The sequence below is a fragment of the Triplophysa rosa genome, linkage group LG2 (assembly GCF_024868665.1).
Source record: "Triplophysa rosa linkage group LG2, Trosa_1v2, whole genome shotgun sequence".
In the NCBI taxonomy this organism is placed as follows: domain Eukaryota; kingdom Metazoa; phylum Chordata; class Actinopteri; order Cypriniformes; family Nemacheilidae; genus Triplophysa; species Triplophysa rosa.
This window is the reverse complement of record NC_079891.1, coordinates 15,326,835-15,344,422: the sequence shown is the minus strand read 5'-3', so window position 1 is coordinate 15,344,422 and position 17,588 is coordinate 15,326,835. Positions and strand designations below refer to the sequence as shown.

The 17,588-nt window shown below is 41.1% G+C and overlaps 1 protein-coding gene across 1 annotated transcript in view; it reads left to right on the top strand.

The window, feature by feature from the left end:
- Nucleotides 1-17,588, top strand: part of tmem8b (transmembrane protein 8B) — a 196,050-nt gene that overhangs the window by 91,075 nt on the left and 87,387 nt on the right. The gene's annotated exons all lie outside the window — the stretch shown is intronic.

Here is a 17,588-nt window from a genome sequence, read left to right as displayed (position 1 = left end):
AACATACTCCAAACAGATATGCCATCCAGCCTTAGTGGCATTCAGCCTAAGTGGTTGAGGGCACTTTACTGAATGCCAACACATGCAATCATGGCAAACTGGTGGAAATATTTGATAGGGCAACAGCTTGATGATTTGATCTAGGCTTGATTAATTCCTTATTGGGATTTATTAGTACAAATGTTACAGGCATATGGCTCCTATAGTCATTGTTTGGTTTCCGATTATCCTGCGATGAATTGCATTTGAGCGTATTAAAGCTGCATGGAATGTGTTTGGACTTTACCGCTCAAAGGGATTTTTCTCTGACAAAAGCAGATGTTCGTGTGGCCCAGGTGGAGATGGTAAATTAAAGTGTTTGGAGAGGCAGTCATTGTTATGAATCTCTGTGATGAATTAGAACCTTGGAAACTCAGATGAGGACGCTGTCTGGGAATAGAGCCTCTGCTTTTATTCTGCCTGATGTTACAATGAAGTGGTGATGAATTCCTTACTTTTCGGGGGGGGGGGGGGTCACTCAGTCTGATAAATATGGCAATTGGGCTGCTCGCAAAGTGTGAAATAGATGGAAGACTCTGTTCAGTCACATGAACCATATTATTTCAGCATTGGGAAGTATGTTCAACAGACCTGCTATAAATCTTATACAATCCTGCTAGTTCGCCCCAATATGAAAATTCTGTCATCATTTACTCACACTCTTGTCATTTAAAACCTATATTACTTTCTTTCTTCTGCAGAACACAAAATAAGATATTTTGAAGACAGCACTGCCCCCCAATTTAATGGGTGCCAGTTAACAACATTCTTTAAAATATATTTTTTGGTGTTCCGCAGAAGAAAGAAAGTCATACAGGTTTGAAATGACAAGAGGGTGAGAAAATGTTGACAGAATTTTTATTTTTGGGTGAACTATCACTTAAACTTTTGTTTTCTCTCATTCTCATTGAATTTGTATGTTATGTTCTGCATTTCAAAGCTGTTATGAAAAATTATTATGCACTCAGAGGGATTAAATATTATAACTTTGTTTTGGTATTTCATGATTTTTTCACAAAGGCAGATTGACACAGTTTAACTTTCTTTCTCTAGTTTATAAGGTCAAAATGCCTGTTTGAGTTTCCTCTGCAAGAACGACACGATTATCAAAACACAAAAACACTCTGCTTCTGTCAGATCGATTTTCTCGATTCTTTCAGAAGTTTCTCTGCTCATCCGTCTTCCCCCCCATTTCTCCCGAATGTCCTGCGGTGCAGCAGAGCCTTTGTTAGAGCCAATGATGCCAGGGGATGTTGGTGCTGATGGCTTGGTAAGAGGGGATGAAGAGAAGGACCATTGATGTTCAATGAGGCTGAACAGTCTCAGACCAGCTTAGATAAAGCATTCACAGGGGAAACAATTGGCCATGATGAGATGGTCCACCTGCAGAGCACATTATCGGTGTACAAGAGGAGCAGAAAAAAGCAAAACCTGTCTAGCTCCAAGTTATTGCTGTTCTCCCACATTCAAGGCCGACAGTCAATTTTCTCACATCGATCTGTTTTATACATTTATATTAAAAAAGCGTTTGTGCTGTATGTATTACTGCTGTACTGCTGTATGCATTACAATGAATCTTATAACAAAGGTTTCTATCACTAGACTTGTGGTCTTCTTGTTCTTTGATCATAATTTAAAGGAACATTATGTAATTTTTGCCACTTTAGGTCGCATATTCAAAACAATAACAAAGGCATAGCTTGATGACATGGAAGTTGTCTTTTTCACCTAAACTCGTGATGGAAATCAATCTGACGGCACTCACAAATCATGTTCATGGATGATGTAATGAAATACAGTTAAAGGCAGAATAGGTGATCCTGTCAAGAATTTTTTTTGTCATGCTGGTTGGAAATCTCTTTACATCCTGATAGCAATCAAGAAGTACAGTATAGTGGTCAAATAATATTTTTATAATTATATATTGTCTGTGAAAGGCGTAGGACCAAAAAACGTTCGCCCAATCAATTAATCAATTAGCCCTTGTTAGTGTTCCACATATCTAGCCCCAGTTCCCTCTGTCCCTTGTCGGTTCATTGTTTGTACTATGTATTTTTGCTAACCCGAAATCGTTCGCCACCCCTGTGAGTTTCTAGTCTCGTTCCTGCCTTGTCTTGCCTGTCATTTGAATGATTATTTATCGTTTTGGACTCCCTTGTTTTGCATCCTTTTCCCCCCAGTGGGAGGTGTTTATTTGTATCTTGTTTAGAGAAGTTTTCCCCATCGTGGTTTTTTTTCTAATAAATCGTGACAGAATGAACCAACCACAAGAGAACCCAGCAGACATCATGGAGGAGGATGCACGGTCCTCCCTGCGGTCCCACTTATTGTTTGGGATCCGTCAAAAGGACCCGGAGGTGTGGTTCTTCGCCCGGGACTTTCTGACAGTGGCGGTGGGGACGAGCTTCAATGACTACGAGCTGAAGGTGATTTTACACAGCGGCCTCATTGAACCCCTCACCGCCAGGGAGATGAGGATGTTGAAGCCGCTGGACTTCTTGGACATGGTGAGGCAACCGGGAGGAGATCAGGTCCTCACCTCAAGTCTGGTCCCCCCCTCCTTTGGCATCTATCCCAGAGGGAATTGCTCTGGGCGTGGTGTCCTTGGGGAACTCAGCACCTCCATCCGCCTCAGCCCCTGCAGCATCTCCTCCACCAGCCGGCCTCCATGGGAGACGGGAGTCATGGGACTCTCCCGCCGACTCCTTTGGTGCAGAGCCTGACAAACCCTTCGTCGCTTCCCGTCAGCCGGTCACGCGTCTGGTGGCGCGCTCCAAGAAGAAGAAATGAAAGAGGGGGTCACTGCAGTCTGCACCCAGGCCGGCAGTCCAGCTGGCCATCCAGCCGGTGTTCCAGCCAGCAGTCCAACCGGCGATCCAGCCAGCGGTTCAGCCGGCGATCCAGCCAGTGGTTCAGCCACTGGTTCAGCCGGTGATCCAGTCGGGGGTCCAGCCGCAAACCAGCCGGCGTTCCAGCCGGTGGTCCAGCCAGCAAACCGGCCGGTGATCCAGTCAACATCCCCGTCGGTGTTCCAGCCAGTGATTCAGCCGGCAGTACAGCCGGCGATCCAGCCAGGGGTCCAGCCGGCGATCCAGCTGGGGGTCCAGCCGGCGATCCTTTATGTTCCCCCTCCTTTGTTGTATGGTTTGTCTGTCGTGTCTGTCTTGACCCTCTAGGTTTTCCTTTGAGACGCCAGGGGAGTCTCTTAGAGCGGGGGTACTGTCATGATCCTGTCCTTCCTGTCTGGAGTTTTCGAGCCTTGTGGACAGGGTCATGACAGTACCATGTCTTGTGTGGAGACACGTGGCTGTTTGTTGTGACATTGCGCTGCGTGTCCTCCTGTCTCTCGCCTTGGCCCCGCCCCCTTGTTCCCGTATTCTCCTCATTAGTGTTTATTCTCGTCACCTGCCCGTCACCTTCCCTTAGTAATTAGCCCTTGTTAGTGTTCCCCATATCTAGCCCCAGTTCCCTCTGTCCCATGTTGGTTCATTGTTTGTAGTACGTACTTTGTAACAGTGTTGTCGCTACCCCGAAATCGTTCGTCCAACCCTGTGAGTTTGTTGTTGTTGTTGGAAACATTCAGGATAACGTACTGTATTTACACTTTATGGCGCCGTGCTCTACCGTACATATTGTGCCTTTAATTCTGCCAAAGACTGCAGACACTGCATGTGAGAGTACTGCAACTATATTAAATTTTTAGGCACCATAACCGTTGTCATTCATTTCTCCTCTGTAGTATTCTTCACCATTATTTTAATAGCCTGTACCCTTTATCACAAGACCTTGTAGTATCACCTGTGTCTGAAGGTTTTGGTCAGCGCTTCTGTCAGCCTTAATTCAATTATTCTCAACCCAGCTCCCCTTCTTTGATCAATTTCACTGAAGAGCAGACATTGGCTTGCTGCCATCACTCTCCTGTCTCACAAGCCACCCTGACTCCTTAGCTCTGTTGTGAAGCCCAGTCACCTGACCTGCTGTTTACTGCCTACATAGGCAGCTTCCTTCTTGGACCAGTATCTCTTAACTGTTATGGATGTGACTCATCATGTGACACGCAGTTGATTTTAATAATTTGATGTTAGCATGTTGCAAAGCTAATGGTATTATAATTAATTTATTATATTAATGTATATTTAATTAATAGAATTAAAGTATAATAATGCATAATAGTACTTTGTAATTTTTTCCAATAAATTATTTTTATACAGAATATTATATTTTAGTATTGAATGAAAAAGGCTTATAATTGATATTTGTCTTAAATTATCCTCCATCTTGCCTCTGTGAAGAATACAAGTGATGCTATCTTAGAATTTGGTCATCAATGTGTCTTAGGAGCCAGCATAACCTTTTTAAACAGCATCTAGAATGACTATGATGACTTAAAGGCCCAGTCAGTAATATCTAGCGGCAAGGTTGCGAATTGCAACCAACCACTCACTCCACCCACCCCCCCCTTTCGAAACACTACAACGGCTGACAGAACATGGCGAATTATATGCAAGGGGACCTGCGGTGTAAGTAGACAGAAATAACTTATTCTAAGGTAATAAAAACATAACGCTTTATTGTGTAAGCTCTTTATACACATCTGAAGACATAGCTATGTATATTATATTGCATATATAAATCACCCCAAAAATTTAACACTGGACCTTTAAAATGCTGTCTTCATAGCTTAGGTTTGGAAACAGGACAGTTATGTCTAGACTAGACAGTGAATCTTAGTCTTGTCAAACAGTGTTTTGTTTGTTTGTAGTTTGCTTCAGGCTGTCTTCTGTTGATCTCTTGTTCAGATAACAGCCACTCTTATGCTCATATTTATAAAAACACATGAACCCCATAAACTAATAATTTGATGAAGCATATCTCTGCACAATAGCAACACAACATTCAGTGAATAATACTGTCCTTAGACAGTAAATATTGACATTGACCATTTACTTTCACCGTAAGATCAGGCATCTTTTGCATTTTAATAAAGTTGCATTTACATTTATGCATTTGGCAGATGCTTTATTATTATTTATTATTGTTTAATCCATCATATTTATTATTACTGCATGTGCATCTCCTAGAATCTATGAGCTACAGAGAAAGTTCTTTATAAATCTTTATTCAGATGTTTCTGTGAATCAGTTGTTAGAGTATTGAGTTGGCAGAGCCCATTCTCATCAATTGCATATAAATAACACGCGCTGTGTCAATATCCTGTAATACGTACTCCAAAGTTAAATTTTGTGTGCATACAATACGCCTATTTCTGCGTGCATATGATATGCCAATCTTAGCGTGCGTGCATATTAAACCGCAGTTTGTCTTATTAACCTTTCCCCTAACCCAAACCCTAAACCTAACAGTATTATTTTAATTATTTCAGTGTTTCCTCTTCATGTATGTTTAAAAATGGCTGCTCTCCACCAAGGTGCATGCAAACATTGCCGTATCATATACACGCAAAATCTAACTTTGGCGTAGGTATTACACGATATTGCAACAGCATGTTATTTATGCGCAATTGATGAGAACGGGTTGGTTGGCAACACCCCAGGGAACACGTACCTGTATATTAATGAAAAAAAAGTATAGGGTAGATGTGCACTATAAGCTTTTTTTTTTTTTTTAAAGCATTTACTAGATGCATAAATGTAATTTCTTGTAGTGCATATAAAACTGAGCAACTATGTGTTCATTCTCAAAGTGTCATTCATTGTGGTAATTACTCACAAGCTCCAGGCATCTCACATTCTAGTTTGAAAAACAGCCTCTGATTTGAATTGAAACTACCCGTGGTTTCTAAAGCCCAATTTATGGTTCTGCGTCGGACCTATGCCTACGACATGTCCCCACCACTTTTTGGAAGAAATTAATTAAATGCTTGCGGAAGGTGTGTATTGTTTAGGGGCCGTGGAAAACGTCTTGTTTACGGATGTAACCTCTGTTCCCTGATGGAGGGAACGAGACGTTGTGTCGAACCGACAGATGGGGTTTGACTTGAGAACCTCGCATCTTCTGACTAGTTTTGAAAAGGCCAATGAAATTGGCGAATGAAATTTGCATGCCGGACTTCGCCCAAGATATCCGGGTATAAAAGTAAGATGCCGTGCTGCATTCATTCACCTTTTGGGCTGAGGAGCCTGAGAGCATCCCTCGACCGCTGCCGCGGGTGGCCAGCATTGTGGCATGAAGGACACAACGTCTCATTCCCTCCATCAGGGAACAGAGGTTACATCCGTAACCAAGACGTTCCCTTTCTGTCGGTCTCTCGACGTTGTGTCAAACCGACATGGAAACCGACCTATGGGAAACTCCATGGCGCTGTGCCGCGTCACAATCTCTAGCGAAGCGACGCTGACTGGCCTGGGCGTGTCAGACGTGAGCGCTAGCACGAAATTGTGACCGTCCAGTGGAGAGGAAGGGGGACCCAGAGCTTTGGAAGGTGGGGAGCCCTGTCACCGGCCGTCACGGGCGGAGGCCTTGTTTCTCTAACAGCGAGAAGCCGCCCGACGCCGTAAGGGCCACTGGGGAAGCGTTATTTCCTCACTGAGAAACACACTACAGAGACCACTTCCTACCATAGGGAGGAGTTTAGTGGAGACAGCATGGTCTCGCCGGCAGGGGAGAACTCATGGGAGGAATGTGCGGACTGGAGTTTACCGCAAGGTGGAGGTCCACCTAGGGAAGGTCATGGGTTGCCAAGGTGGGAACCAATCATGAGGATACATCAGACGAACCGCCCTGCTGGGGGGTTACTACATCTGGAGCACTAGGTCCGGTTAGAGCTATGCATAGATAACTCAGCTGGTACCCGGCCTAAGGGGATAGGGCTGCTCTGCCCATCCCGCCCGCAGGAGGTGCTTAGTAATGGATGGAATGCCTGTCCTTCACCCAGTGGGGAAAGAAGGGAGGCGAAAATAGCACGCTGACCCACCTAGGAGGGGGGAAGGGGCTTTCGCAGGCGTACGCCCTACCGGCCATCGGTCTTACCTGATGCTCTGCAAGACTCGAGCTGACACCGGTTTTACATGGAGGCTGTAGAACCTTGCAAAGGTGTTGGGCGTAGCTCTGCAGATGTCTGCCAGAAAGGCGCCCTGAGCCAGTGCCCACGAGGAGGCTATACTCCGGTGGAGTGAGCTCTCACTGCCAGTGGGCACGGGCGGTCTTGGGACCAATACGCCGTAGTGACGGCGTCCATGATCCAGTGCGCCAATTTCTGTCTTGAGACAGCCCTCCCCTCTGCTGACCTCCAAAACAGACAAAGAGCTGCTCAGAGCTCCTGCGGCTCTGCGTGCGGTCCAAGCAGAGGCGTAATGCGCGTACTGGACACAACACGGATGGGGTTGGGTCTTCCTCCCCGGTGGGGAGCGCCTGCAAGTTCACCACCTGGTCTCTAGGGGGAGTGGTGGGAACTTTGGGCACATAGCCGGGTACGTGAGAATCGTGAGAATGACCGGGCCCGTGTTCTAGGCAATCTGTGGACACGGAGAATGCTTGTAGGTCCCCTACCCTCTTGGAGGTGAGCGCCATGATGAGAGCCGTCTTCATCGTGAGGTGAGAAAGAGCAGCATCTCCGAGGGGCTCGAAGGGGGGCCTCTTGAGGACCACATCAAGGTCGCAAGAGGGTACGGAGCGCGGACGAGGCGGTAGCCTTCTCACGCCCCTTAGGAACCTAATGCCCAGGTTGTGCCGTCCTAGAGACTTACCAGCAACTGGGTTGTGATGAGCGGCAATGGCGGCTACATACACTTTAAGTGTGGAAGGGGAGAGATTACTCTCGAGTCTCTGGAAGGACAGTATGGAAGGGGCTTTCGCAGGCGTACGCCCTACCGGCCGTCGGTCTTACCTGATGCCCTGCAAGACTCGAGCTGACACCGGTTTTACATGGAGGCTGTAGAACCTCGCAAAGGTGTTGGGCCTGAAACTTGATCAAGCAACGCCGTGGGTCTTCTCTTCGAGAAGAGCGCCAGGATGAGAAGAGGCACCACTTGCAGGCGTATAGCCACCTAGTGGCCGGGGCCCTAGCCTGATTGATAGTCTCAACCACCGCAGGGGGTAGGCCACTCAGGATCTCCTCCTCCCATCCAGGGGCCAGACATGGAGGTTCCAGAGGTCTGGCCTGGGATGCTATAACGTGTCCTTCCCCTGGAAAAGCAGGTCCTTCATCAGGGGAATCGTCCAGGGGGGAGTTGTCGTCAAGAGCATTAGCTCCGAGAACCAAGTCCGGTTGGGCCAGTACGGTGCAACTAGTAGCACTTGATGCTCCTCTTCCTTGACGTTGCACAGAACCTGTGCAATGAGGCTCACTGGGGGGAAGGTGTACTTCTGCTTGTCCTGCGGCCAGCTGTGCACTAGAGCATCCGTGCCGAACGGGGTCTCGGACAGGGAGTACTATAGTGGGCAATAGGTGGTGTCCAGGGAGGCGAATAGATCTCCCTGAGCCTGCCCGAACTGCACCCAAATGAGCTGGACTGCGCGGAGAATCAGTGTACAGCATAAATACCTTGTCAGATTTCCCTACCAGCATAGAATAAGCATGTAGGATTAATTTACTGCGCAATACCCTATCATATTGTACTACCAGTATGAAATAAATATGCAGAATGATTTAACAACGGAAATACACTATCAGATTCCCGTAGCAGTATAAAATAAACAGGTAGGATGATTTTATAGCGCAAAAAATGAAGTAACATTGATGTGCGCATGGCTCCGGCGTTGTCCCCGCACTAGTGTCATCGGCAGCTAATGAAGTGTGGGCACTCGGGATGCGCAACGCATCAAACACGGTGCATTCTTGTAATTCGATACGATGAACCAACTGCAGATGCTTTGCCATATTGCTGGTGACTCCCATCTTGCAACATAATAGTTTGTCACAATAATTACACTTAGCTTTGTCTTTTGTGATTTCGCAAAATGCAGCCACACTTTAGTGCGCCTTCCACGGCCCATCGTGTGAACTGACTTGTAGTATTCGAGCGGAAGGTCCTCGCAGATGGCTATGTCAGGTCAGGTGACTCAGGTCTTGACAGATGATGTGAAAATTATGTGACCGTGTGGTCCGTAATTTTTTTTTTTAAAAGGATCCGATTCCTTTCTTATGGATCCGATTCCAGAATTGGAATCGAATTTCGATTCCCAACCCTACGAACAAATGATGCCAGCTGATAAAACCTGTGCTTTTGGGATTGTATATACCATCTAAGGCTAAATGTAACTCTTAACTGACTGATTTATACAGTGATTAACAAAACCAGCAAGTCCCCCCAGCTGTCATTGGCTATTGAAATCTTGCTTGCAATAAATATTTCAGAATGCTCTTGATTACATATAGAGGCATACTCTATGCATTCATGAGTGTGGTGGTGCTCATGGGTTGTTGATCTGGGACGGACGAGTAGGCTGGGGGGAATCAGAGTATGCTCACTACAAAAAACTAGACTACACCACTGACTGAGAGCTGGAGGCAAGAAGCGAGTAGCCAATGGACCACCCATATATATATATGATAAATATTCCCAACGATATTTTATATATTATTATATTATTACAGAAACAATTTATTAAAGTATTGTTTTTTTCGTCTTTGTCTACACCACTTTTAAAAACAAAGTTACGCCACTGATTACATGTAGAGCAAGCTGGCTTATTCTTTTCTGTACTGAACTAATATCTTAAAGTTTACTTTCGTTTCCACAAAGAAGGATCACAGCCGACCAAAAAAAACGACCAAAATTGTCATTACTACAAATTTCGGTGTAAATATAAACACTTAATACACTGCATTTGAAAGTAGTAGCCTACTGCATTGTGCAAGTTTAGAATTAACGTAACGTTATCGTCTGCTGGTGTGGACGCAAATATGGTAGTACTAATTGTTATTAATTATCTCAAATCCTGAATGTATCCCTCGAATGCACATTGCAGACCTTTCTGTCTGAAATCAGCGTGTCATTTTCCCAGAAATTATTCACTGTTTCCCCAGGGAGTGCACAAATTTACACTGGGAGCGCATGGCTGATACCGAAAGCTTGTCGGACATAGCAACAGGAATGAAGGGGGGCGGGGTTTTGCGAAGGGTCAATTGAAGTGTCAAGAGAACGGGTTGAAGATTTAGCAACATATGCTATGGCTCCTGGCCAACATGTTTGGAAATAAACACACATCAGTGCCAATATGACATTTTGGTTTGTTTTCTGATGCTCATTGACTCCAGTTAGTCCTCAAGGAGACAATAACTTCGCGACACAATTGAGGTCAAAATACATTAAGAGGAAACGTAATTGAGACTGATGCATTCTTATCAACATTAATGATGAGCTACAGCCTCCTAATACCCTGATACCACTGTTAATAGATATAGACCTTGCAGAGCTGCAAGCACTGAAATGAACTAATTCCACATTGAATGAAATAACTACATTCTCCACCGAGGCATATTTCTTCTCGATAATGACATCAGCACTAATGTTATTGGGAGCCGTAACAATGAATGGAGAACAAATAAGGCAGTTAAATAGAGTTGTGTTTTCGAAGAGCCCATCTTATTGCTATTGATTTTTCAGCGAGTCTCCTGAACATCTACAATTTTCTTTTGCGTTGAACTTTAGTTATGGTTAACATCTTTTGGGGTAGTCTTAATGTAAATTGAGAATTATTAGTTTAACAAACCATGAGTTATTGTCCTCACAGCTAAAATCTTCTGCATGAATGAAAAGTGTATGACCATATTAAAGGGCTTTCCCATTATGAGAATATTGATACTGTGACCTTAAACAGGTCAGCATCTTAAATGCACACCATAGTGCATTTTGCCCGACAGTAGCCATGACTCTGCAATGACCAACCTTCATGGAGCCATAAATCAATTTCACACAGCGAATTGTATTTTTATTGACTTTTTACAATCTACTTAAAAGTCATGAGAGGTAAATTGTTCCAAATGCAGGGGTTAAAGGGGTTAAATTAGATCCATATATTTTAATGTGAAAGCTTAAAATCTGTTTAAAGGCCAAATCTGGACACCAAAGTCAGCGAGCAGTCAGCGTGTTTGCCAAACTGGCATGTGTCAACAGTTGGTTGGTGGCGTCTCATGCAGAGAGTGAGCAAGAATAACCATCTGTGTGCTGAGAGATCAAACACCTGTGTGGAGACAAAGAGCTGGTTATCCTTCTTGTTGACATACTGACTGGAGATAATGACAGAGGATAATGAGGGAAGACAAATCTGCACTGCATTGCTGCCATTAATAAGTGAGATGTTCTGGACACGTTCCCTGAAACCCCTAGACCTGTCAAATTACAAGTTGAGATGAAATTCATTCTGGCCCCAAGAAGCACAATATAATCATATAAGGGAAGTAAACAAAACATTAAAACATTGACCAAACGACGAGAAACAAACACTTGTCAGATAATCTTGGATTTCAGGAAAAAGTAACAACATTAATACAAATACATTTTTGTTTTAGAAACCATGCAATTCTTGTTAACTCGCACCAGATATTTCCCACACCTCTAGAGTAGGTACTGTATATCTAATTTAAACAGTATTGCAAGCATTTTATTGTTAAAATGTAAACGGCAGAAATCGTTGTCAGAAATGTTTTATTTCTGTTTATGGCCTTCTGGTTTAACACTGATGTTTTGCCAGTGTTTGTGAGCATGGCAAATGTTGTTGTGTCCTGCAGGGCCCCTGTGGGAAATTTGTGAACATATCTTAATCCAAGCCGCTGTATTTGTTATAACTACTGTTTACACACTGAAAATACAATGAATCTAGAGATGGGCCAGAAAATTTTGTTTCATTATTTGTCGCAGTACAGATTGTGAGACATTAGCCATTTCTTAATTTTTTAAAGGGATAGTTCTCAGAAAAATAAAAATTGTGTCAGGAATTACTCAACCTCAAGTTGTTCCAAACGTGTATACATTTCTTTGTTCTGTTGAACATAAAAAAGATATTTGGAAGAATGTTAGCAACTGAGAATGCTGGGGCACCATTGACTACCATTAAAATGGTTGTCAAAGGTGCCCCAGAACTGTTTGTTTTCCTAAATTCTTCAAATTATTTTCATTTGTGTTCTACCGAACAAAAAAAATATATATATATACTGTGTATACAATAATTCTTTCTATTAGACAATGGTGCCCCCAATGGTGTCAGTTGCTAACATCCTTCCAAATATATGTCTTTGTATACAACCAAACAAAGAAATGTATACAGGTTTAGAACAACTTGAGGGTGAGTAAATGATGACAGAATTATCATTTTGGGGTAAACTTTCACTTTAAAGCTTTTAAAAAGCTAATTTGTTTGTTGCTAATTTTTATTCGACCAGTAGAAACACGAAAGAATCATCTCATGAATATGCCATTTTTTCATTATTATCTATAGACCTATAATTAATTTTGTATTCTTGTACTGATTAAACAAAATGACTTATTGTTCTAACAAACACTTGGGGTTAATGGAAATTATTTTCATATTTTTCACTGTGGCCTTTACCGTTGTAGAGTGAAGTGGATCAAGGCATTTTTGTGTTGAACACCTCTGTGACTGAGAAAATAAACAATAAGAAAAAATTTCTTCACACTCACTTAACCTCAAAAACCTGCAATCATTATTTCTTCAAGCCATTCATGTGAATACATTTTGTGATAAAATAAGAAAGCATAAATTTCCATAATTAGATGACAAGATTGGATGATCCATAATTAGATGATCAAGGCCCTGTGAATAACTTTTTAAAACCAGATTTTACCTTCCACAAGGGCAAAAGTTTGAATTGTTAATGAGATATAGCTATGATTTTAACAGTACATTTTTAACCTATATTCATATTTCCATGTTACTAGTTTTTGAATATTGGTTTACCAACATTCATCCAAATATCTTTCTTTGTGTTGAAGAGAACAAAGAAAGTAATTAACTTGAGGGTGAGTAAATGGTGATTTTAATTTTTGGGTGAACTATCCCTTTAACTTTTAAGAAATGCATATTCAACAAAATCCCCAAATTTATATTAGTAAAACATAAAGAAAGATAGAAGTTTTTAGGGGACCAAAAATGCTTGAAGAAGAATAAAAAATCATTTCAAACTTAAACAAATCATTTTCTTAATTTACAATTTTAAAAACTGCCAATAGCCAAGAAACTGCTGTTTAAATCTATATAGTACAAATGCCCTTCATTCTCAGCCAAGTTACTATTATTAACAGCAGTTAATAAAGCATGTCTTTTGACAGGTGTCAGTATAAAATCCAGAAACAAATATAAACTATTTTTAAAAATATAAACTGTTCTTGTAAAAATAAAGAAATAAAGAATAAACAAGACAGGTAGAGTGATTCTCTTTATCCTCCCGGTAATGAAGAAAAAGGCCCTTGGTCAGCAGGCTGGTATGTTGATATGGCTACGCAAGCAGTTTAATTACTCAGTCAATTAGTGAAGTGAAACAGGACTTTGGTAACACAAAACATTAGTTTCAGTAATCTACTAGCAAAACAAGCAATAACAAAACCGTCAATGGATTTGCAGAGCTTATTTCATGCAGCAGGTGGGTAACAGCCAGAATAAACACTGAGCTTTACCTATAAAATCAATTGTATGGATGGAAATGCCTCGTGATTTTTATGACTGTTCTAGTTTCTTTAAGGAATTGTTTGGTATGAAGAATTATTACTCACTCATTATAAAAAGTATAAAACTGGCCACACAATAAGAGCTTAAAAGCAACATTAAACCATGCTAAGCAGGTGAGGAAAGTGCCCCTTAAATAAAATTAGATTTCAAAGTTGCTGCCAACTATTACTATATGTATATCAGTTTATTCTCATAACGTTCATTTTGGTTATATATTTATTTCTTTATTTTTTGGCATTAAAACCAAGTATTTTATATGCTTATAAAAGTTTTAATTTTGTTTGATGGTAATGTTGTTGTAATAGTCTGTCAAAGTGCAATTATAAGAGCTTCTGAAAGAAGTCTCATTGACTGTAATGCAATAAAAAGGCAATAGAAAACTGGATTATTACATTCTCTAAACAAAATGAGTGCTGCTTGGCCACGATTCTACAGTATAAGTTGTGGGTTGCTCTGAGAGGTTTTTAAGTCATTGCCATACTAGACTGTTCTGGGCTGCGTTTCCCGATAACGATGGATCTTAGCACTTAAGAGCGTTTTCTACGAACGATTTTGCGAATGTTCTTCATCGTTTCCCGTGCGTTTCCCAAAAATGCACATAACGCAATCGCACGTAGCAGTGCTTTAAGTACTACTTACGAGTCGCTATCCGTTTGTCAGGTGGTGAAATGTCACCTTATACAATGGCTCGTTTTTGTAGCACGCGCTTGTTTTTGAAATGTTTAGGCTGATTATTTTCACCAGATGTGCATGTGGTAGGCCTAGGTGAATATTGTTTAATGTTGCTTAACATATTTTTTGTGCAACGTGTAATACTTTTTCTATGTGTAGATAGGACTTATCTACTGTAATTGACCAATGTATTTATCACGTTCTAGGGAAAATAAAAAAGTTTAAATCAAAAGTAAAAAAAAATGCTGTATGTGTTTGTTGAACCACATTTTATTACACTTTTGGGTGGTGTGAAGGTGGCAATTTCAAGTTAAGTTTTTATTAGGGCCTATGTATTATCTAGCTTTCCAGCTCCAAACAAAATGTTTATACATACATTACCAGCACTTTATTAATAATAAGCACATTCATTATGAATATGAACCTTTCAATTAGAGAACGATAAAGGGAAGAGCTAATAAGCAAATCGGGCATTCAGTTTCTTTAAGTATTGCCTTCTGCAGTTGTTGGAACATATGATAGGCAGTGTGTAATGTATAAGGTTTGTAACAGCCTGAAAACCTTTAATCACATGGTTCCTCTAAATAATTAGAGGATAGTTCACAATAGTCTCAAAGAAGAAATCACAGCTGCACTAGGCTACAGCAGCAGGAGAAAGACAAAGACACTCACAATCACCAAGTACGCATTTTGACCATAACCAGTTTCCCCAAAATCAAAGATAAAGACATTTCATTGTGATACAGTGGAGACATGGCAAGTTGAAATGTCTTATTTTTCATACAATTTCCATTCAGCAATGGAATCAACATAAATGTAAAATAGTAATGATCACCACACAAATTTTGGCTCACGCCTACAGTATTATCAAATCATTTCTCCCAGATAAACCATCCGCAATTATGACAACAATTGCTTTCCACATGCAGCGCTGCATGAGTCTATGAAGACACTAAAAATGTAATTCTTACCTAACTTTCACAAAGTAATTGCAATGTTTAAGAAATACAGAAAGAACAGCAAAAACATACAAATCAGTTTCAACAAGGGACACTTCTTTACAAAATATTCATTGACCAGGGTGCCAAACTAATGAAAACTATGTCATGAACACAAATATAAGGGCATTTCAATTTGAGAAGAGCAAAAAGGTTGACGCTAAAAGAAAGCACATGTGTTTACGACTGATAAGCCTTCGTTTGACACCGGCCCTCCTGCGGTTTATTGCCGCAGCAGAGCACGGGTGAAATCCAACAAGAAAGAAAGAATTTATAATGGTCTAAGGACAGAAAATAAAAGCAGCCTAACCTGAATTCTGCATCTCAGCTAGGGATGAAAAAACTTCTCTGAGCCTGTTGACCCGTTGTTATCATGAGTCTGTGGAATGAAAAAAGCCAAATAAAAAGGATTTAGAGTGTGCTTCATTTTCCACTTGTGTTAGTGAACAGAATGAAAATATTGTGTGTTGTACTGGAGAGCCATGTGCAGATGGTTGGAGCAGGAAACAAACCTGTTGTAGAAATAAAGCATGTGCATATTTTGGTATGTCACAATATTTGGTTTAAGAAGACATCCTTTCTGGTTTTTTTGGTTTGTTTTTCAAAAAAATAAAAAGAGAAACGAATAGATTAGGAAAACAATAGACTGATCCTGGTAAACACCAGAATATTAAGGGATGATGAACAGTCAGCCTATTATTATTGCAAACTGACAGGGTCATCAGGACCCAGACACTACTATTCTATGTGCATGCAAGCAGTTGGAGACAAAATGATTGATTTGATATTAAATCTTTTATAAGGTACTTTATAATATGAAATGTTTAACCAGTGAAGTTGCCAGGATGAGATGATGATATTCCTTAAAAGCACAATATGTTCGATTTTTGCATTAAAATATCCAAAAACCATCAGTGCAGCATCATATATTTTGTTCAGTTGTGTACTTGCATTATTCCAAATAACTCCAACAATGTAAATCTAAGTATTTAGCATTGGTATACCACACTGCACAGCAATGCAATGCAGCAAACTCAGAGGTTGAGAGTACCTAGCAACTAAAAAGTCTTGAGGTTTGCTGTAAAGATGCTATAAGTAATCTTGTGTCATATATAAGAAGATGATGATTCATCTTCCAAAAATATTCTTGGTTTACTTTTATCTTTTTGCCCCTTCGTGCCTGCTCTGAACTCCTCACGCATTAAACTTTAAGCCCACTTTGCGCAGACAGGCATTCTGCATTAGCCTGCAAAGATATTTAATAATAACCCCATCCATCCTAGGAGATAGACGATGACCTTGTTTAACATCGTTCTGAGATAACGGTCAGATGTTGGCAAGAGCTTTTCATTCCCTCAGACAATAAAGCAGAGCGGGGCAGAGATGATTGCATTTTTCAGTACAGCACAGAAATCACTGTAAGTACTATTGTCAGGAACATGTCTATAGTGAGAGGAATCGTGTCACCTAGGAGGACAGAGGACCAGCCTGTGCCCAGTGTCTTCAGCCATCGAGATGTCTGGATGAATGTGATCCATAAGTGCATTTGCTATTCTTTTGGGAGTCAAGAGACAGCAGTTCCTCCTGCCAGCTTGTTTTTTCAGTCTGTACTTTCCTCTGTCTGTGATTATTGTGTTTTCAGAGAGACACCCTTGAGGACCTGTATTTAAAAAAAATGTGTTAATATTGTTTCCATATACAAGTCCAAAGGAACCACTAGTGAAAATGCTTCTTTTTTTGTATTTTTCAATTTTGTTAGCATTTTCTTGTCATTACAAATTCTATTCATTTTACAACCCAATCTTCTGGAAATAAGAACAATAAGTTTTCTCCAATCTTGTTTGTGAACTAGGATACAAAGACTTGTCATTTTGATGGCATTGCATGTTCATTGATGTAAAAATGTACATTTGAGAGATAAACTTTTTTTGAACAAGTGACAGGCTTTTCGGGCAGTTTGTACAAATTGAAATGCACTTACTATTTTGCACATTTTAAGAATTATTCCAGAAATGCACCAAAGGGACCATAAACAGAATTTAACAGTGGTAGGTTAGCTATTCCTGTTGAAAAAACAGCATATGCTGGTTTGGTATGTTTTGAAGCATGGTAGCTGGTTTGAGCTGGTTTAAGCTGGTCATTGGCTAGGATCTAGGGGCCGGATTCACGAAACTGTTCTTAAGACAAAATATAGGAAGTTCGTAAGAATGTCCGTAAGTGCGATTCTCATAC